This window comes from Daucus carota, chromosome 5 (assembly GCF_001625215.2).
Source record: "Daucus carota subsp. sativus chromosome 5, DH1 v3.0, whole genome shotgun sequence".
Classification (NCBI taxonomy): Eukaryota; Viridiplantae; Streptophyta; class Magnoliopsida; order Apiales; family Apiaceae; genus Daucus; species Daucus carota.
Genome location: NC_030385.2, coordinates 4,040,001 through 4,060,134, shown reverse-complemented (window position 1 = coordinate 4,060,134; position 20,134 = coordinate 4,040,001). Strand labels below are relative to the sequence as shown.

The window sequence follows — 20,134 nt, the reverse complement described above, 5'->3', positions numbered from 1 at the left end:
AAAGAAAATCTTAAAAATAATTTACAGAATTATACTATATTGAAGCATTAAAGTCCGTGCCGCGCCCCCCGTCCCCCGATGTATACTATTGACCGGGACGGAGGGAGTATAATATACTAGAAATCCACGATGATCAGATATGATACGATAATGCCACATGGGTACTTTAACTACTCTATAGTACTATTACTATTGTTTTCTAACACGGATATTGGGTCCGCATTATTGCCGACAATGACAATAGGAGTAATATATATCAACACGGAAATCAATCTTTAGCACGGCCTCCGATATTTCTTTCAAGCAATCCAAAATTTATCTTATTATTTTATGCTTTTTTAATATTCTCTCCGTTTCAAATTACATATCCACCTTTTAAAAATCAAATAGTTTAAGAAAAATAGATTTTGAAAAAAAAAAGGTGTATTAAGTCCGAACATAATGTGTGACATATAGTTGATCTTGAAAATATAAATTTACATAAAAAGTTGAAGTGGACAAGTATTTTGAAACAATATTTAAAGTGGACATGTATTTTGAAACGAGATACACCAATACTCCGAGGAGTTTCATTCATTCAAAAAGCTTATTATTTAACCGAAAAACTATGAAAATGTCTCCGGAAGTTTAATTAATAAAACTTAATGTCCGAAAAGAAAACCTCCCAACTTGTAAGACCACGCTACCTAAAACAAATACAATCTGTCAATAACAATAAAATAATAATAATAAATTTAATTATTAAAATCAGTATAGATTCTCAAAATAGGATAAATCCAAAATAATTTATCAGAAAAAGAAGATAAATAAAAAAAATTGAAAAACATATATCTAACCAAAGGAGACCGTTTGGCTAGATATCTAACAAGCCAAATAAATACTAATTAATAATATAAGTATTAAATATAAATGTTGTAATATAAACATCTTCAAAACAATATCAAAATTTAAGAAACTGATTAGATATAATAAACAAGTCAACAAAATGTTAGTTTTGAAAAAGTACTATTCCAATTAAAAGTTTGTCACATGTGTAGTCTACTAGAGCATCCCAAGGACAATACTCTCCACGTCTCTTTTACATGTCCATTTTTAAAATAAATTTTGTCTTTATTTGTATGTTTATTTACACGTTCAAAATAAATTTAATGATAAATTTTCAACTTAATCCCCAATAATTTTTATTTTCAATGCCCGACTCATTTAAAATTTAGTTGAATCCATCATTTTCAAGATATTAACTAGGGTATTCCATCATTTTCAAGACATTAATTAGAGATATTCAAATAATAAATTTATAGAACTAACTATTCATTGGTATGTGAGTTTTTTTTAAATGAACATGTAAAAGGGGATGGAGGGAGTAACTAAAATGATTAGTTAAAATAATATAAAGTAATGGTTAGTTAAATTTTGTTGTATAGTTAAAATAATATAAAGTAATGGCTAGTTAAATTTTGTTGTATTTGTAAGAGCATCTCCAAGAATTTTCTAGTAGGCTCTTAAATATAATAATATAAAAAATATGGCTCTTAGTAATATATTATAATTTTAAGATCGTAAACTCCAACAATGCTTTATATATCCTCTCACTATTGTATCCTCACATTATTGTACATTTTATTCTGTTTTTCTATGATATGTCATGGGCACATATTAAGCACCAAATTCTATGTATTTAACTCATTTTTGATCGGCTCCTACTTCTTAATAAATAATAATGATGGAACCCCTGCATATACAACAACCACACCAATCAAAATGAGCTTGATGCATAGAATTTAGTTCTTAACATGCGTCCATGGGCACACACTAGACAAACCTATTTTATTCATATTACATCCATTATGTCAAAGATTTAAATTCATGTAATGGAGAAAATACAGTTTTTATTATTAAAAATAAGTTAAGAGCCACTACATGACTCCCAGAATAGAAGAGAGGTAAGAGGCTCTTAAATTTTTTAAGAGTCGCTAAGGGTCTCTTGGAGCTCAATTTTTGATGATCTTCTTTATATCTTGAGTTATTAGCCTATTTAAGAGTCTCTTATTTAAGAGCATCTCCAAGAGGCTCTTCATTTAGGCTCCTAACTTGAGATTTGAGGAGGGAGAAGCAAAATGTTGCTCCAAGAGACTCTTAAGTGGCTCTTAAATCTTAAGAGCCTCTTGTTTCTCTCTCCTCTCTCCTATAATTAACTACAATACTTAGCTATATTACAAAAATATTTTTTATTATTATTATTTTCAAATACCAACGGTTATAATCCAACAGTCATATTTCAACGACTATAATCTAACGGTCATATTCCTATGGTAATATTCCAATGGCTATATTCCAATGATCATATTACGACGGCTATATTCCAGCGGTCATATTTTTATAATTCTAAATACAAAGAATTTATGATTCATGTATCACCGTTTGTCTGCCATATAAGCAATTATAGCTAACAATTCTAAGTCTGGAGTTGTTTTAGGGTCCAAGTTCATCGAAGACCAAAAGTTATTGGAAGATTGGAGTCCAAAATCTAAACTCTACTTATACATTTGGTATATTATATTAGGCAAACATGGGTATAATCTGTAATGTAAATATTTGGTTATGTTTTTTGTATGTGCACGTTTTTTGTTATCCTTTAATTTCCTTATTTAAAAAAGAAAAATTGAACATAACAAAATTCTCCTTTTATAACTACAAGTCTACAACACGTGGATTTCTATTACTCTAACATAACTAAACTGTTTCAAACAGTTTAAAAAAATAAAAACACTTGTGATATATTATTTATATATATTATATTATAATAAATCAACATAAGTATAATTTGTAGTTCCAAAATTTGATTTGGTCACATATTTTTGGTCATTCCTAAATTACGTTTTACTCTATTCTTTTAAAACTTAAATATAAACAATTATATGAATAATATCTCTTCTTAATGTATTTACTCAAAAATATATTCTACTCAAAAACATACACACCGTATCACGTAACTCTTATTAACTCTAATGGATTTTACTTCGAACATATTTTCCATATTTTTCGTCATTCTTAAATTACTTTTTTCTTTATCTTTAAAAAAATATAAATAATTATATAACCAATATCTCTTCTTACTTATAACTTATTCTCCACAAAATCAAACACAAACCATTGGGTAACACTATAATTCGAATTCTAACGGGTTTTATTTCCATACAAACACAAAACATGTTACTATTTTTAACTCTAACTTACTAAACGTAGTCGAAATGCAAGTATAAAAAATTGGATGTCTTTTAGACACTATTCAGAACAATCAGATTTTCGTCGAGAATTTATCAAAGGTTCTATGCGTGTTCAAAGGCGTAAAACTGTTATTTGGAAATTGTTTCAAGCAAATGCGCATTCCCCTCTTTTTTTGGACAAAATGAAAAAATACCCACTTTTTTCTTATAATATCCCCGAACGGATGAAATCTTTTTTTAGAAATTGTATGAGTAAAGGATCAGGATTGAAAGATTATACAGAAGAACAAGAAGACAAGATAAAGGAAAAAGCGTCGATAAAAATCGCGGAAGCCTAGGATTTCATTCCATATCCACAAGCAACAAGAAGTTTAATTTTAATAATTCAATCAATTTTTAGATATCTACTTCAAAACAAATATGAAGCCTGTACAAGATAAACGATATATTTTTCCTTATAAATGAACAAAAATATAAATATGAAAAATATGATCTAGAATTAATTAAAAAATACATTATCACATATTAATATTAGAAAAATATTTATAGATAGATAATGAAAATATTTATTATTTATACTACCAATTTATAATATAAAAAAATATTGTAAAAATTAAATTTGTAAGTGAAAATATAGTCAAACGGTTGATATGAGAATTGCCCATGCAAAAAAAAAATAATGATATCCAACAATACTAAATAAATAATAAAATAACGTTGAAATTAAATTATAGATAATAAATTCTAAAATATATAGTTGTTCGTGCTTCACACGGTTTAAGACTAGGTATATTATACTATAATAAGCAAATATGAGTATAATTTGCAGTAATGTTTTTTTGATAATCCCTAGATAACCCTTACTTAAAAAAGAAAAATAAAGTCAATACTAAAAAACTCTCCTTTTATAACTATAAGTGGAAGTCTTTTACTTTTATATGGTTAAATAGTTTCAAATACTAAAAATACTATTGATATACTACAAAACAAAATTCTATCATTATTCTTTTAAATTTCATGTAATTGACACAAGATAAGTAATATTTTTTATAAACAAAAAATATGAAAAACATATTTTTAGTTAAAAAATAAAAAATAAAACAACTATCAATAACACATATTAATACTAAAAACTACATATAAATACATGTATTTTATTCAAGACAAACTGAAAATCAGATATAAAATTAATAGCAATAAGCGTGAATCTTCTTAATTTTAGTGTTTTCTACTCCAAGATAAACTAACTTCATGTACCTGATACAAGATAAATGATATTCTTTTTTTATAAACGAAGAAATAAAATAATATGAAAAATATTATTCATAATTAGTTAAAAAAGTAAAATTGCCATTAATAAAATATATTAATATTAAGAAAAAATATTTATAAATAAATGATAAAAATATATTTTATTTCTACTACTCTTTTACAATATATAAATAAATATTGTAAAAGGTAAATCTATAAAAGAAAACATAATCAATTTGTCCATAAAATTAATTAAATTTTAATATATTATAATTCGTCATATAAAAAAATATAATGATGTTAAAAATAAATTAATAAATATAAAATTTTTAATTATACACTTGCACATGCTTTGCACGAGTTATATATTTAAAAATATATATATAAACAATTATATAAATAATTACAAACGTATCAACATGTCTATTCCTAATTTGTTCTATTTGAAAACAAAACCCGTTTTAAAATTGGTCGAAGAAAATATTATCAGATATTAATATTGGAAAAATATTTACATATAGATATTAAAAATGTTTATATATTATATTACCGATTTATAATATAAAAAAATATTATAAAAACTAAAGTTTCAAGAGAAAAGTCAATATAACTTAATCAAAATCAATTCACTAATGCGAATACACTAATAAAATAATATTAAATTTAAATTATAAATAACAATTTTTGAACTATATACCCGTGAAGAATTGATAAAAGCTAGTATTGGTTAATTAACATTTATATTTAACAAACAATAAAAATAAATTAACGTTCATATATTGCTAGTTACATATGAACGGTTAATTTATGAAATATAAGTTCATCTTTATCTTTATCATTTCATTCTTTTGATTATGCTCTTGTTTTGTTCCATTGTCTATGTTTGATGGGTTTGTGGCGAACCACTGGGTTATGGTAGGCTCCAGTCCGGGTTCTTATGATGTTTGAGAAATATTTCATACTTCATTGATGTTTAAACTTAAGTCTAGCCCCGGTTATTGTTATATATATTGGTCTATTATATATTAACTCATTAATATCTTAATATGTTTATGTGAAGTGAACTTAATACTCTACAACCTTATTTATCAAACTCTCAACAGCCTTAGGAATGTGTCCTACATTTGTTTTTTCTTATAAGCAAAAGATTATATTAATAATCTTGAAAGGAAAACTTCCAAGATGAATGGGCAGAGCCCTACATAAACTTAATCAATTATGATTAAGATGATAACAAGTACTAAAAAATTCTTAAACAACCAACTAAAACACTTAAAATTAAACTTCAACCTACTTTCAGTTCCCTTCTCTCCCTTCTGCCAACTTTTTTTTGACCTCCTCATTTAGTAGATAATTATATAGTTGTTTCCCTCATCCCCATTAGCAGATCATAAGCTGCTTGAGATTACGTCATCCTCCTACAAGTCATTCATTTTGCTGCTACTGTTGTTCCTCGTAGTCTTCCTCATCCACGAGCATGAAACCTTTACCAATAAAACCTACCCCCATGTTTAAATGCCAGAGTTGCCTCATTCTTCCGAAAGGGCGGTAGATTCAAACTAAGCTATCTCTATTCGTCGCTCCATCCTCTGCTAAGTAACGCACCAGTCTGTTTTCGCTTTCCACAATGACCCTCTTACGAAGCATCAAGTTTTTATCTCTTTGTTTGAGTTGTGCACTACTCGTTCGTGCCTTCTGTACACAAACCACTTCCATTCTTCTCGTTCTCGCAGCGCTGCCTCAACTTCTGTTTGCAACTCAAGATTCTTCTCTTTTTTCTCCAAATGCAGCTCTTAAACCTATCAAAATGACCCAGATTTCATTATCCATTTTGTTCAAGCGATCCATCATGCCCGAAACCATAGCTATGATTCGCCCTTCATGATTTCGAATCAGACTCCAATCCCCATCGTGTTTCCATTTAGGAGCGGCTAATCATAGAACACACAGTGCACGTTAACTTTTGCGAACCCCGCCGATGGGAAAACCAGTCCCCTCTCCATATTTTCTTTGATTTTGTAGGATGACTTATGTGGCTACTGTCAGGAAACCCACTGCTCATATGTAGCTCGTAGATGGCATGAAAAAATGCCTATTTGACTTTCCAATGGGGTTATTCAACCCTTTTCCCTTCCATTGGCTCTACACTTTTCAATGAATCTGGGGAAAACACACTACTCTCCCTTCTTTAGATGAATTGAATGAATTGTTTAAAGACCTTTCAAGTGGATAATTAAGTCTTGACACTTCAATTTGGTTTGGTTTACTTGTGGGGTTTTCTTTTGGACTATGCTTTTTATTGGCCTAGGTCCTTTGGCTTGTTTAGCACCATGCATGCAGGGTCGAATTTCTCAGCGCACCTTGCTTTGCGAACTCTTAAGCTAATAATAAATTTTTTCCGGCGTATACAACAAATGAATATTGCTTGCTTGCTAATAGCTTCCTTTAGTATAAATCTAAAGGATTACTCCAGAACCCTCTCCTATGTTTTCAAATTCATCTACCAGTGTGAAACAGTCACTACGAATCTGTAGCCTGTCTTGGATGACATTATGTTCTCGAAACATTTTGAAAAGAAAGAGTATGGCTTCCCTCTGTGCATCCTTGGGGGAGGCAGCTTTTGAGGGGTCAGAAAAAATGAATAATAGATTTTATTCTATGTGTAGGATGCAACCTCACATTCCTACTTGGCTTCCTCCTCGTATTTCCTTCCACGTACCATCTATAAACTCTATGAAATCTGAGTTCCACCATATCATGTCTTGCTACAAACTGTATCTTCTTTGCAGTAGGCACTCCCTGTGTTTACATGCCAAATATTGGCTAGCTCCTGCGAGAAAGATAAGCCAGCTTGCATCAATTTTAGAGCTCTAAGCTTAATTAGCTTTGTCGTATTATAAATGGATTCCTATTTACTCTAAAAATCATATTATATCTTCTTAACCATATTGACAAAAGTACCGCAACAACTGTTATTTTCCATACTTCACTAACGAATTTACCTTTGTATAGTTATTGTTTCTCAAAGCTCAATTCCTAGATGATCCCTTTGTAGTTTATCCATTGACCACCAATTTGCTATCATATTGTTCCATACTGATCTAGCTTCCACACTACACCAGAAAATATGTTGTATGGTTTCTGGATTTCCTCTGCATCTTTTACATTCATCAATAATAGCACTTCCTAGCCTGGATTTCAATAAATATGCAGTGGGGATGATCCCAGTTTCTAGCTTCTGTAAGAAAATATGGATTTTTTATGGCACCTTAATTTTCCAGAGCATGTTCCATTTTCCTATCAGTATGAAATCCTTGTCACTAATCCTCGAATAGCATTTTCTTTGGTATGCTTCTCTGTTGGGTATTCAGATCACTTTGTCTTCATTTAGATGTAGCTGTATTTCTTCTATAATCCTCTCAATTTCTTTAGCTTGATCTTACTCCCAGGCTCTTAAAGGACTGATCCATTTGTCCCCTTCCGAATTCAGATTATGCCATATCCTTTTAATTTCCTATATGTTGACCAATTTCCATTTGAAGAGGTTGTAAATTCAGTCTCCCAAATGCTGCCCTAATATATCCTCCTTGCTGCCACTTATCTTTCCTGAATAAAATTGATTCCCCATTTCCTAGAACCCATTTAAAATTTTGTTCCAACACTAAATTGAGTATTAGAGGATCTTTGTTGATAGAGGTAATTCCCTTCATAACCTCTGAGAGCTGTCCTGAGTCAGCACTGTTCAGTTACTTTGTATGTTGATAGCTTATATTTATTTTGAACAATGATCTCTAAAGTTTTCCTCTTTTAGTCTGCCACTTCCACCCCCACTTCCCCAACATTGCTTGGTTATATCTTTTAATATCTGTCAACCCTAATCCTCCTCTGTTTTTTGGCAAGCAAACTTTGCTCCATTTCATAAGGTGCAATTTCTTGTTTGCCCATAAGAAATCTCTCCTTTCCATCTGCGCACAAATTCTTTTAAATTTTTTATACAGATTGAACCAATAAGAAGGAAGGTTATTTACTGTGGCTTTAATCAATTTAGCACTTCATGTTGTATTGAGACACCTATCTTTCCAACTTGCTAGTCTCTTATCCACCTTATCCAATAGTGGTTGCCAAAAATTTCTGCGCTTCGGGGTTCCTCCTATTGGCTCTCCCAAGTATGTGAAAGGGGAACTCCCCACTGAGCATCCTATAATACTTGCCCAATTCTGTAGCTGCCTATGCTCAACTCGTCTAGCATATAAGTAGCTTTTTTTCAGGTTTTCCTCAGTAGGGATAGTTGTTGGAGGTGTTGGAATGTTCCTCGGAGGTGTTGGCATAGTCTTTGGAGGTGTTTTTTATCAGGAGTTGGTTCAAAAAAATGCTCATGAGGCTCATCAAAGGGTGAACTACTTAAAAGGGGTCAACTGGTAACATAAAGCTCCATTTACCTATTCTTAGGTATAAGCTCACACATGGTCATTAGATTTTCATCATCACTATCTATTAAAATAATAGTACAGGCCATCAAAGTGCAATTTACTCATTTTAATATAAAATGGAGATTAATTTCATCTATAATATTTCATATCTATTTAAAAATCAATTATAAATGTTTAATACAATATTAGAATAATGAATATGTATATATTATAATTACAATTAAATTAATATTTCAATAATTCAAAACTGATAACACAACTTTTTAATATTAAATATATCTATTTCATCATTCAATAAAAATATGATATCAAAATAATAACCCGATTTCTAATTCAAAGTCTGGCCCCTCACCCAAACATATACCTCCCCAGCACATATCGTCCAACGAGGATCATAATATGCCTTCTACAATAATGATGGACAACATTAGTTAGGTGTAATTCTGGTATTCACAAGTAAGATAACTTGGATGCAAGTAATTATTAAACTGGCCGGACATGATTATCGAAAATTTTAAATAACTTTGCAATTACACCTCTTGAAAGGAGCTAGGACCTTACTGGTTTTCTAATCACACTTCTTGCGATCACACTTCTTGTTGTTGCAATACTAGCTCACGACCGATAACAAGCAACTGCAAATCAGGTTCTTTCAAAATATATAAAAGGAATTGGTTAAAATCTTTTATAAAGCTGGTGATTTTACTATACATCTCAATTCCAGAAAGTAAACAGCTTTTCCCAAGCCGATCAGACGGTTTAGCAATGGAATGAAATGATAATTTTATTCAGGCAAACTAAATAGAAAATTGTGATAATGTGAAATCTAATATGGATTCTAAAATAACGAGCAAAGTTTGTTAGCAGAAGTTTCAAATTTGTAATAGAGTGATCATATACTGTTTTAATTCATCAAAAAGGTGCTCAAGGACACTTTCCTGTTCCAAGTATTTTTTTGAAACATAAAAAAAAAATCCGCCAAAACCGGATAAAATTCAGTCATCACTTTGCATTTTATAATAAAATTTACGAAAATAGGTAACAACTCGAGGGATCAGAATTAAACTCAGCTGCTTCAATTCATCCAATTTGTAGCACTAACCATGATCTACAATGAAATGACAACTACTCTGCAATCAGAGCCCGTAACCACGACAGATTTTCTGCAGAACAAGAATCATATCACTTGGGTGATGACTTATTGGCTCTGGCCTGATACTTCTGCTTGATCCACCTGCTGCAAACAAAAGTTGCAGCCTTCATTTTCTTAAAACCAACGTACGCCGCAGCTTTAGTCTTCCCCAGCCCTTCATTAACTTTCTTCCCATACTTGCTGCCTCTGCTGTCATGACTCACGTTACTATTATTCAGAAACCGGTCTGGATTCGAGTCCCACTGATCCGCCCATGATTTGTCGTGAGATCCGTTTCGATCCATACATGCACTCGTATGAAATAATTTATGCTTGCCTCTGCCTAGCTTGTTAGAGATTTATTTATAGGATAAAACAAGAACTACAGGAAACTAAGGGGACGTTTGGATTAAGGTTGAGAATGGGAATCGGGAATGAGAATGGAGGGTATGGGAATGGGGTTCAATGGGAATGGGAATGATATGGAAACTCAAAGAGGTGAGAAGGATATGATTTAACCACCTAAAAGGATTGAGGTTTCCATTCCATACCACCACATAACTAATCCAAATAATTATGCATGTGATTGAGGTTCCGATTCATGTTAACCGGGCTCATTAACCATAAACCAAACACCCCCTAAGTTGTAGGTTTTGGAAAATGGCAAAGACCATCGGGAAGGTTCTATTTTATTGTTAATGCTTTGCTTTCGTTTGTGGTGAGTTCTAACAGGCATTTGCGTTCTGGAGAGCGAATGGTCAATGGGGATGGAAATGGTCAACATTCAACAATTTGTACCACCTTTTCCACGGATATCATGTCTTGCATGATTATATTGCATAATTATATTTGAGCAGTTTCTACTTCGTACATTCTCCTTTGAATGCAAGATTTCCGATCAGAAGTTACGGTTACTAGTATGTTTGCCCGCTCCGCATGGGCCTATAAAAATTATTCTTTTAAAATTTATATGTTTACTTAATTTTGCATTTGATTAATAAAGAAAAAAAATGTTTTTTCGATTTTGTAAATAATAAGGTTTTTGATATAATTTTCTTGTTTGTTGTTGATTGTGCGTATTTAAATACAAATATAACGTACAAATTATTTTTATAGTTAGAGTAACAATATTACTCTTCAAAAGTAATGTATTTCTAAGTGTAAATTAAATTGTAATGTTGTAAGTATGTCATTTTTAAAATATTAAGTTTTGATCTAATTATGATGTATGGACATAGATCATTTAATACCAATTCAGTAATTTTATATATATATATATATATATATATATATATATATATATATATATATATATGTGTGGAGGATTTACTTTATACAGTATAGATCTTTTAATTTTAAAAATAAAATTAAAATTTGTATGAGTGAAGAGAAATTTGATTTTTTTTAATTAGTAAAATTATTTATACATATCTGTTATATTGACTTTGTATTTTTATGGTACCTCCCAACTAATTATACTTTAATTAAAATCGAAGAGCGGTAACCATTACATCCCCATTTTTTGTTTCTTCTTGCACAACCATTTGTTTTCCTCTCGGGCACAAAACTTAGTATGTTAGTCCGCTACGCATTTATTTACTCTCTTTTTTTTCACTACTTGATTTTGTATTTTAAAGTATGTGATCTATTAATATTTTTTTATATATGTTTGTGTAAGTACATGAAAGAAATTAGTAAATGTAAATAATTTTTTTACAAAATTTTATAATATCCTGTGAGTTTTGAAATACAAAGAATTAAAAAAAATAGCTTAAAAAATATTAGTATTATTTTAATTGCTTTATTGAATATAACCTATTTCTAAAATATAATTTAATAATCTTGATATTTAATAGTAATATAATTTAATAATCTTCATTGGTAATGATAATTTAAGTTTTTCACTTTCTTTACCCAACTGGTTATATTTTACATAGTTTGATGTATATAGTGTATCCTTTAGAGGACTTTCGTGATGCGTGGACTTGAAAATTATAACCAATTAAAATTATAAAAAAACAATACAAAGAGCTAAGAATTAACAAAAACATATATCTTAAACTGGCTTCATCTTAGATATCGGTGTGATACGTGGACTTGAAAATTAGAATCAATTAAAATTATAACAAAACAATACAAATAGGCAAAAGCCAAACTGGCTTCATCTTCTTAGATATCTATTTCACATATTCATCTCACTAATATTTTGACTAATTTTCTAACATCCAGAAATAAAATCACAAATAAAATACTTGTAATAAAATTTATAAAGACTACTTCCACACCATGATTCTGCTTTCGTTTGGCATTTTTGCTTCTTTATGTTTTAAGGACATGATCTTCATTCTCTGAACCATGTACTCCAACTCATCTGGTTTTCCCTTTGAATGAAGAGGTGTATAGTTTAAGGGCGATGTCCATTGCACCATAAAGGGGTACCTGTATTACAATTTAAGCGTCAGCAATCAGATGTCTTATGTCTGCCAGTTTAATCAAGCAAATCAGGCTGGAGATGCATAGCAAATTGAGTACAAATGCCATATTCATTAGGTCTGCTAGACTTGATTATGAACTTCATAGTTTTATATTTTAATATGTAAGCTCTCTGAGTTATTGTGCTGTCCTGTTGTAGCCTCTGTAGTCTTATTGCTCTTTTATTGTCGGTGCTTTTGTGTTTCTTTTCTATGTTGAGGTTGTTTTTCTCTCGCGGGGTATGCCCCTTGATTTGTAACCTTCCGGTTCAGTTTTAATATATTTTATTTAGTAAAAAAAAAACATATAGCATAGAAGAGTGTGTAAGTCATTAATTTAAGTACACTTCAAACAATTTGACAACATCACATTAGCTTTAAAAGCTATAAACTCAGCACAAATGCTAGGGATGCTTTGCATATAGATAAAGTTAATTATTTACGAAAACTCAGCATTGTTAATGTGCTGAAGAATTCCAAGTCTGAAGGAACACAACATGATCAAATGCGATTATTTTTTCAACCATTAATATTTGAGAAAGAATGCAGTGCTGTACCGAAAAAAGCATGATCAAACTCGCAGAGAAAATCCTGACCACTTCCTATTTCCAGTAATATGCTTCCACTTGGCTGATTATCTGCCAAATTTCTATGAAAAAAAAGAACAATAATAATTAGAGATTTTACGGTCATACAGCTTGAATTTGTTTTCAAAAAAAAGACATTGTTGCACATATAGCCTTTCTGTCGTAGAAGAAGGAATAATATTAAAATTATGGGGGAATAATATTTTTTTTATGAAAATGTCTCCATTCTTGCTATTTTATCTACTTTCTTTCCTATACTTTATTGAGGTACCAACGGTACCTGTATGTATGTAAACAACACATGATCAAAAGCTATTCTGGAACATCTCACTGCAGAAACCGAACACACGACGTGTACATAAGCATGAATATTTACCACGTGAGTTTCCAACATGTGACTGGAAACTCCTCATATGTTTCCGTGGTTTTGATCCGGGAGCATGCTACCTGTAGCAATGTCAAGATCACACACATTCATTAATGTAAAGTCGAGCAACTTTAGTTGGAGATTTTGTCATCAAACATAGAACTGTAGATAATAAAATTTAGTAAGACACTGCATGCATAGCTCATGTTAGAAAGACTCAATTTTTACCTAAAAAATTCCTTTCCTTTGCCAAATCAAAGGCATCCAAATGCTGCCCTGCCCCATCAAGCCGATTGATTATACGTTGCTAATGACCATCTGCAGGTGATGTTAAGTGAAGATGAGTAACAATATAAAAGGAATATTTGGACTAAAACTGTGTGATTATTAGCATTCATGATTAGATTCATTGTTCAACGGTCACTATATTTTCCAGGGAATCAAACATTATATGTAGAGAAATGAAAAGCCTGTATATGTGAAAGGACTTTCCAAGTGATTAGAGTCATTAACTGAAAATATACTTGTCATTGTATGTATACCAACACTGGAACCATGTTGATCACTTTTCTACTAAATATCACCTATAATTAGCCACTTATACGCCAATAATAATCCAGCATTCTCTAGGAATCCACCCTCTCCATCAAAGACTCTTCTTGCGCTGGCTCAGTTTTTAAAATGTGAAGTATCCTGCACATTAACACACAAAAACAGTTCTAATTCTAGTAAGAAAGAAGCAGGACACTGAAGAATACTCAGCCTTTTAATAAATGACACAAAAGAGTATTTCCAAGCAAACGTGTTCATTCTACCTCTACATTCATCATCATCTATATCTCCTCATTGTTTCTAATAATCTGCCAGTGAGAAAGACAGCTGCAGATTCTCTCTTTTTTTTGATGATTTTCTGTGCCTTGTAGACAAACTGAATCAGGTTAGAACATTCTTTTCAATTTAATTCTGGAACTGAGACATTTAAGAAACTGAATTGATTTCCCCACTGCTTCTCGACTGCAGAAGAATCAGCCATTTCAAAATTATTACTCTCAAATTGGTGGAACTTACCTAGCCTGTTTAGCCACTTTCTCCTCCAACCATTTCTTGACCTTCGTGGAATCAAGTAATACCTTAAAGGAAAATTTTGTGCTTGGTTAATCAGTGCTTGATACATATATAACCAAAAAACTATTTCAGCATGCCAAATAAAGAAAGCTATAAATTGAAGGTAACTAAACACCTCGTCAATTCTTTGTTTTGGAAGCCAAGATTTATTTGTTTCCGATCCTTGCACTATCTGCAGATACACAGAAAGAGATGTATAAATGCATCAATAGCTTGTCTTAAAATAATTCAATGAATTAATAATTTCTTCTAAAAAACCGCCATACATTATTATGTTTATAAATTAGGTAATAAATAGCATATGATACAGTATAGTTGATTTCTTAAACGAATTGCAAAACATTACAACAGGAAGTGCAGGGCATTTCTAAAACGAAGAATTAATACAATGAACGGAGTCATTTGGATTAGACTAATTAAAGAGCCGCAAAGAACTAAACAGGAAAGAAGCTTTACCTGCCACAATTTCAATTAATTTTGAAAGTTTGACATGTATTGGATGATTTCCGAGAAACTGCAAATTAAGGGAGACCTCGATGCTCAGGACATTAGTTGAGAAGAAAGACAGAGCAATAACAGCAGGATGACTTGTTACCTTGTCCAACAGTACTTCCACTGAGTTCCACTGGACCAAGTTGAGCAATGTGTGAAACTGAACGGAACATTAAAACGAAACATGAGTCCAAAACTAATAACAGAACATACTTAACTGAACACATTTATTCTTATAAAATCACACACAGCCAACAACAATACATTGGGCATCTGCAAAATTTGATTTGTGGTTTCGAATCCGCTCCCTCCTCAACCATGAGTCATAATCAACTGAAAAAAAGTCGATACACATATAAGTTGTTGATAACATTATCGGACTACAACAGCTTCGAGATGATATGTAAAAATGGGCAGATTTCAAAAACTTACATTATGACCTTTATTATTATGATTCTCATTTCACAAAGCATATACAAATATAAGAATCATATCTAATATCCTTTTTCAAATAATTAAAAGACAATTTATGACTAACAAAACACATTCCACGTCACAAAGACAAATAAATGAATACTACTATACTCATTAATTCCATGAAAAAACAAAACAATGAATATTAGTAATAACATGTATATTAGTCGAATTATAATTACATCTGCAAGACGAAGCAACACTACATTATCAACCAAAAAAACTGAGAAAGGCCTAGATTAAAAATATAAAAGATTACTATTTCTGAAATTTAAATTATGTTTCATACATGAGAGAAAGAGAGTACAATTTACCTTGTCGAGACTTGAGAATTTGAATTAAAAATTGAAATTGGATTGGGATGCATTTGGGGAATGGTAACAGTTTCTCGAAAAAGCTCTGCAACAGTAGTACAATACTCAGCAACAGTAGTCTCAAAATTGTACAAAATCTATGTATAAATTGTACAAAATCTAATCGGAGAATTGATTTACCAGCTGCGCTTCAAATCATAGATCTATACTCCTCTAAATACTCTCGAATCAAGCTTCTGCAAGAACGAACAATCAATCATCAATCGCTATATATCAAAATATGAGAGACGAATATATGAGAGTAAGAAGGAGAGATGGATATAGATACACACAGTGGGATTCAGATTTGAATAAAATCAAGAACCAAGATTCTCTTCTGTGTAATAAAGGGCATAGAAGAAACCTCTTTTATAGCCAAAACCAAGACTCGGAGAAGAAGATGAAGAACAGCTCCCAATAATCGTGAAAAGGAGGCGAAATTAATCGGATCTCACGCGGGAGAGGCTGGGGCATAATGTTTTTGAATTTTGAAACCTAGTGGTACATTGGTACTGCTGTGTAGATGAGCTGTATAGATGAGAGATTGGGTGCGGCAGCCACGTGTTTATACAGTATAATGAGGCTGTATAGAGTGGCAATATACTGAAAATACCCAAAAAAACAGAGGGACAAAGTAGACAATTGGTATCCAAAAACGCAGTAGGCTTTATAATTTTAATAGATATATTCAAAACAGGGGACCACGGGACACCGAAATTCGGATAGAGAGGGTGCATGGGGTGATTATACAGTTTTTTCAGTTTCCTAATATATTTTGATGATCATCCCAAAAAAAGTTACGAGTGTTGGATTTTTGCATATAGACCTTACAACTTCATCCGGAGGATGCATTTATTTATATAATCTTCTTTTAAAATTTGCTCCTCCCTTGTATAATTCGACTCTGTTCCTTTTAAAATTTGCTCCTCACTTTGATCATGGTCTATATAAAAGTTAATTCCTCCGTCCCCTTCAAATCTATATAATTCCTATATTAGGATGTTTTTCTTATTTCTATACTTCTCAAAAATAATAATTTTAAATAATATAAAACATTATCATGCTCATTATTTTGTTCAACTATATCTATTTTATAATAATATAAAATACTATTAAACCCATTAATCTCTTCCACTATTTCAAATCTATTATTAAATGTTCAATGTAGGAAGTAATATACCGTAGTCGTCCTCTCATAATTTGAGAATTTAGAAAAACAGATCATTTAATATTAAATTAAAATCCAGACAGGCGGGAGACTCTCTTGAAAAAGAGCATTCGAGAAAAATACTATAATACAATAAGATATTGCTAAACGGGTCGTCCAACCATTTTAAAATTTTATAGGAAGAATCAATAATTCGAGAGAAACAATAAATAAATATTCGTCATTGGTCATGCACGGTTCATATATTTTTGAAACTGAGTCATCGAACAAGGAGCATGCTACACTTTGTAAAAACCTGCAAAATACACCGTTCACATATTTTTGAAATTGTGAATCATCAAATAAGAGGCATGCCGTGTTTTATAAATACCTGCAAAAGTTCATTTAATTTGGTACATTGATTTTAAGATTAAGTGTCATTTTAGCTCTCGTTTTTTACAAATAAATAGAACAACTTATTAAAATATTTGAAATTCAATGAGGACAAACTCTCGACTGACAATATAACCTTGTTTAAAAATAAATAAACAATTTAAATAAAGAATTGTAGTACTGTTTTCAATTGCGTTTCAAATTGACCATAAATATTCTTGAAACTAAAAATGATTACAAAGATTGATCGAACATTTTTCTGAAAAATAATAATATCCCAATCCATCTTAACTTTTCTGAAATAATAACATTTCAATCGACCTTAGCACGTAACAACAATATTCAAGAAATATCAGTTTCACCAACAAAAAATTTCATGTACTCTTAAAAATCGAACAATCTTTTATTTTGAAAGATGAGCTCTTATCCACCGTAATTCCACCATCGAGTCCACCTTTACAAAATTTTCGTACACCATGGAAACCATTGTTAAATAACATGACAACAAAACAAAACACAACAAAATATAAATCCAAAATCTTAGAAATAACTAATAATCCGCAAAAATAAGTACGTCAACAAACCTGACAAACCTGACGAAGGGAGGATGTTTATTTGGAAAAGCATCAACAAAAGGGAGCCCTCGACCAGTGGACGACTAGTGTAGGAACCTGTTTTAAAACTTGCTACTGATTTTAGGCTTAATTTGGATCGTAAATACCGTTTTGTTGTAGTATTTACAAAACAGAGAGGGGAGAGAGTTGTATTGATTTTTGGGGTTGTCGACGGCTAAATTTTGTGGCCCAATAATAGTTTCTAATTTATGTAGTCATTTTATAACATTCAAAATAATGTATTTATATTTTATAAAAGCCAAGTTATTTATGAGTGAAAGATAATTCATAATCTATATATTAGATATAAAATAACTATTAATATTAATAAATAGAATCAATTATTTCTTAAAATGATCTTATATATTAAAATCAATTTTGAAATATAAAAATAATTTATAAAAGTAATTGGAATTTTAAACTTACCAAAACTTATACAAACTAAAAGACTTATAATTAATTTCTTTACTCACACGTATTCTTGACCTATACATCCAAGCGGTGCTTTTGAAATTAAGTCAAACATGCAGTGGCGGAACCAGGATTAAAAGTTAGGGGGCTGAAATATTTTTTCATCTATACTTGCATAAATAACTTTCTCAATATATATCATCATACTATCATTCAGTCATGCATCTCCCATCCTATTACGCTGATAAGTCTAGATTGTTTTTATAGCAGAAAAAACTCTCTCAACAATAGCAATGACAACGAGTAAAACTAGAGCTAACTCAACTAGAAGATAAACTAAAGAGATAAGCACGGTCTCTGTGTGTCTTAACCATCATGACAGAAAGATTCTCTATACTTTGAAGTCCAAATTAATCATTATCCGCTCTCACATCATAGATAAACTTCTCTAACTCATTTGATAACAACTCCAGGTCTAGTAAAGAGAAATCCTTTGGATCCAAAGAGCATATATAAAGTATTTAAGTAATTTACTTCTTAAATATTTAAGAGTTGATTGTTTATATTATTTTTAGAGAGAAAAGTTAAGGAGTTTGTTGGAGTTGCTCTCAGTTTGAATGTATTTGTTAATTAGACTCTTTTCAGACTAAGTGCTTTTTTTTCCCTTTTTTCCAATAAGTCCCTCTATTCAGCGGGGGCTAAAAAACATTATACTAACATCACACTAATTCAGCGGGGGCTGAAAAAAAATACATTGTTTTTTCGAGGTTAGGGGGGCTCTAGCATCCCCTAGCCCCCTCTGGTTCCGCCACTGCAAACATGTACATGAATATGCAGATAAAGTATCTTAATTCTGATTTGTGCATGGTCACCCTAAGTAAATCACCTTTCATTTTTGTCGATCTTCTAAATTCTCGAAATTGAACGCATGTTCTTCAAATTTATCCCCCTTTCCAGTTAGTACATTTCTTTACAACGAAGGAAGCGTTGTAAAGTGCCTGGTGGGGTGCTACTTAAACTACTTCCCAAGTCCATAGCCTGCGCCCTGCGATATGACTATGCGAGGTTATGCCTCTCCCACTTAGTTTAAGTATTTACTAATTGTATCTTTTTGTCTTAAAGTGTGCTTGCTCTCGTCAAGTAATTTATGATAGTGGGATAAAAAAAATTAAGGAAGTAGTTGATGAGACTATAAATAGATTTTTTACAAAATACATGTAAAATATATTTCTCTATGAACTGGAAGAAATGGAAATCTAGTCGCCATCGAGAAATTAAGAGATTTGACCATGATAGAATATTAGATAATTTTTTTACAAAATAGGAAAACACAGATAAAATATACTTCTAGAAAGAATGAAACTCTAGCCTTTAACAAGAAATAGGAGAGATTTGAACATAATTAACTTTAAACTTATTATATATGTATAGAATGCAGTTGGGTAAGTATCCCTGCTGCTGTCGTTGTACCTCCATCCCAGCTCTTTGGTTCCAGCAGATATCCGAAATTTTATTTTCACTGATAGAATATAATCCCAACTGATAGGATATATTGTAAGAATACAATCCTGGAGACATGCTCAACTCGGGAAGAGTCCCATAACTCCATCAAGACAGTCAATCCGGGTTGGGGGCACACCAGTCCTCCCAGGGAGCCTAG

General features: G+C 31.2%; 1 long non-coding RNA gene across 7 annotated transcripts; it reads right to left on the bottom strand.

Moving 5' to 3' along the window:
• Positions 1 to 12,106: 12,106 nt before the first annotated feature.
• On the bottom strand, positions 12,107 to 16,479 carry LOC108220681 (uncharacterized). Of its 7 annotated transcripts, none has more exons than XR_001806774.2 (14): positions 16,203 to 16,476; positions 16,051 to 16,106; positions 15,871 to 15,955; positions 15,347 to 15,415; positions 15,186 to 15,242; positions 15,047 to 15,104; positions 14,706 to 14,762; positions 14,534 to 14,595; positions 14,281 to 14,381; positions 13,979 to 14,158; positions 13,694 to 13,783; positions 13,379 to 13,545; positions 13,069 to 13,160; positions 12,107 to 12,479 (listed from the first exon to the last, which is right to left on the bottom strand). It is a non-coding gene; the product is annotated as an uncharacterized LOC108220681 (long non-coding RNA). The 7 variants fall into 7 exon arrangements; XR_001806775.2 differs by having other exon boundaries at positions 14,050 to 14,158; positions 16,203 to 16,474; XR_001806776.2 differs by having other exon boundaries at positions 13,694 to 14,158; positions 14,281 to 14,393; positions 16,203 to 16,479.
• Positions 16,480 to 20,134: the final 3,655 nt, after the last annotated feature.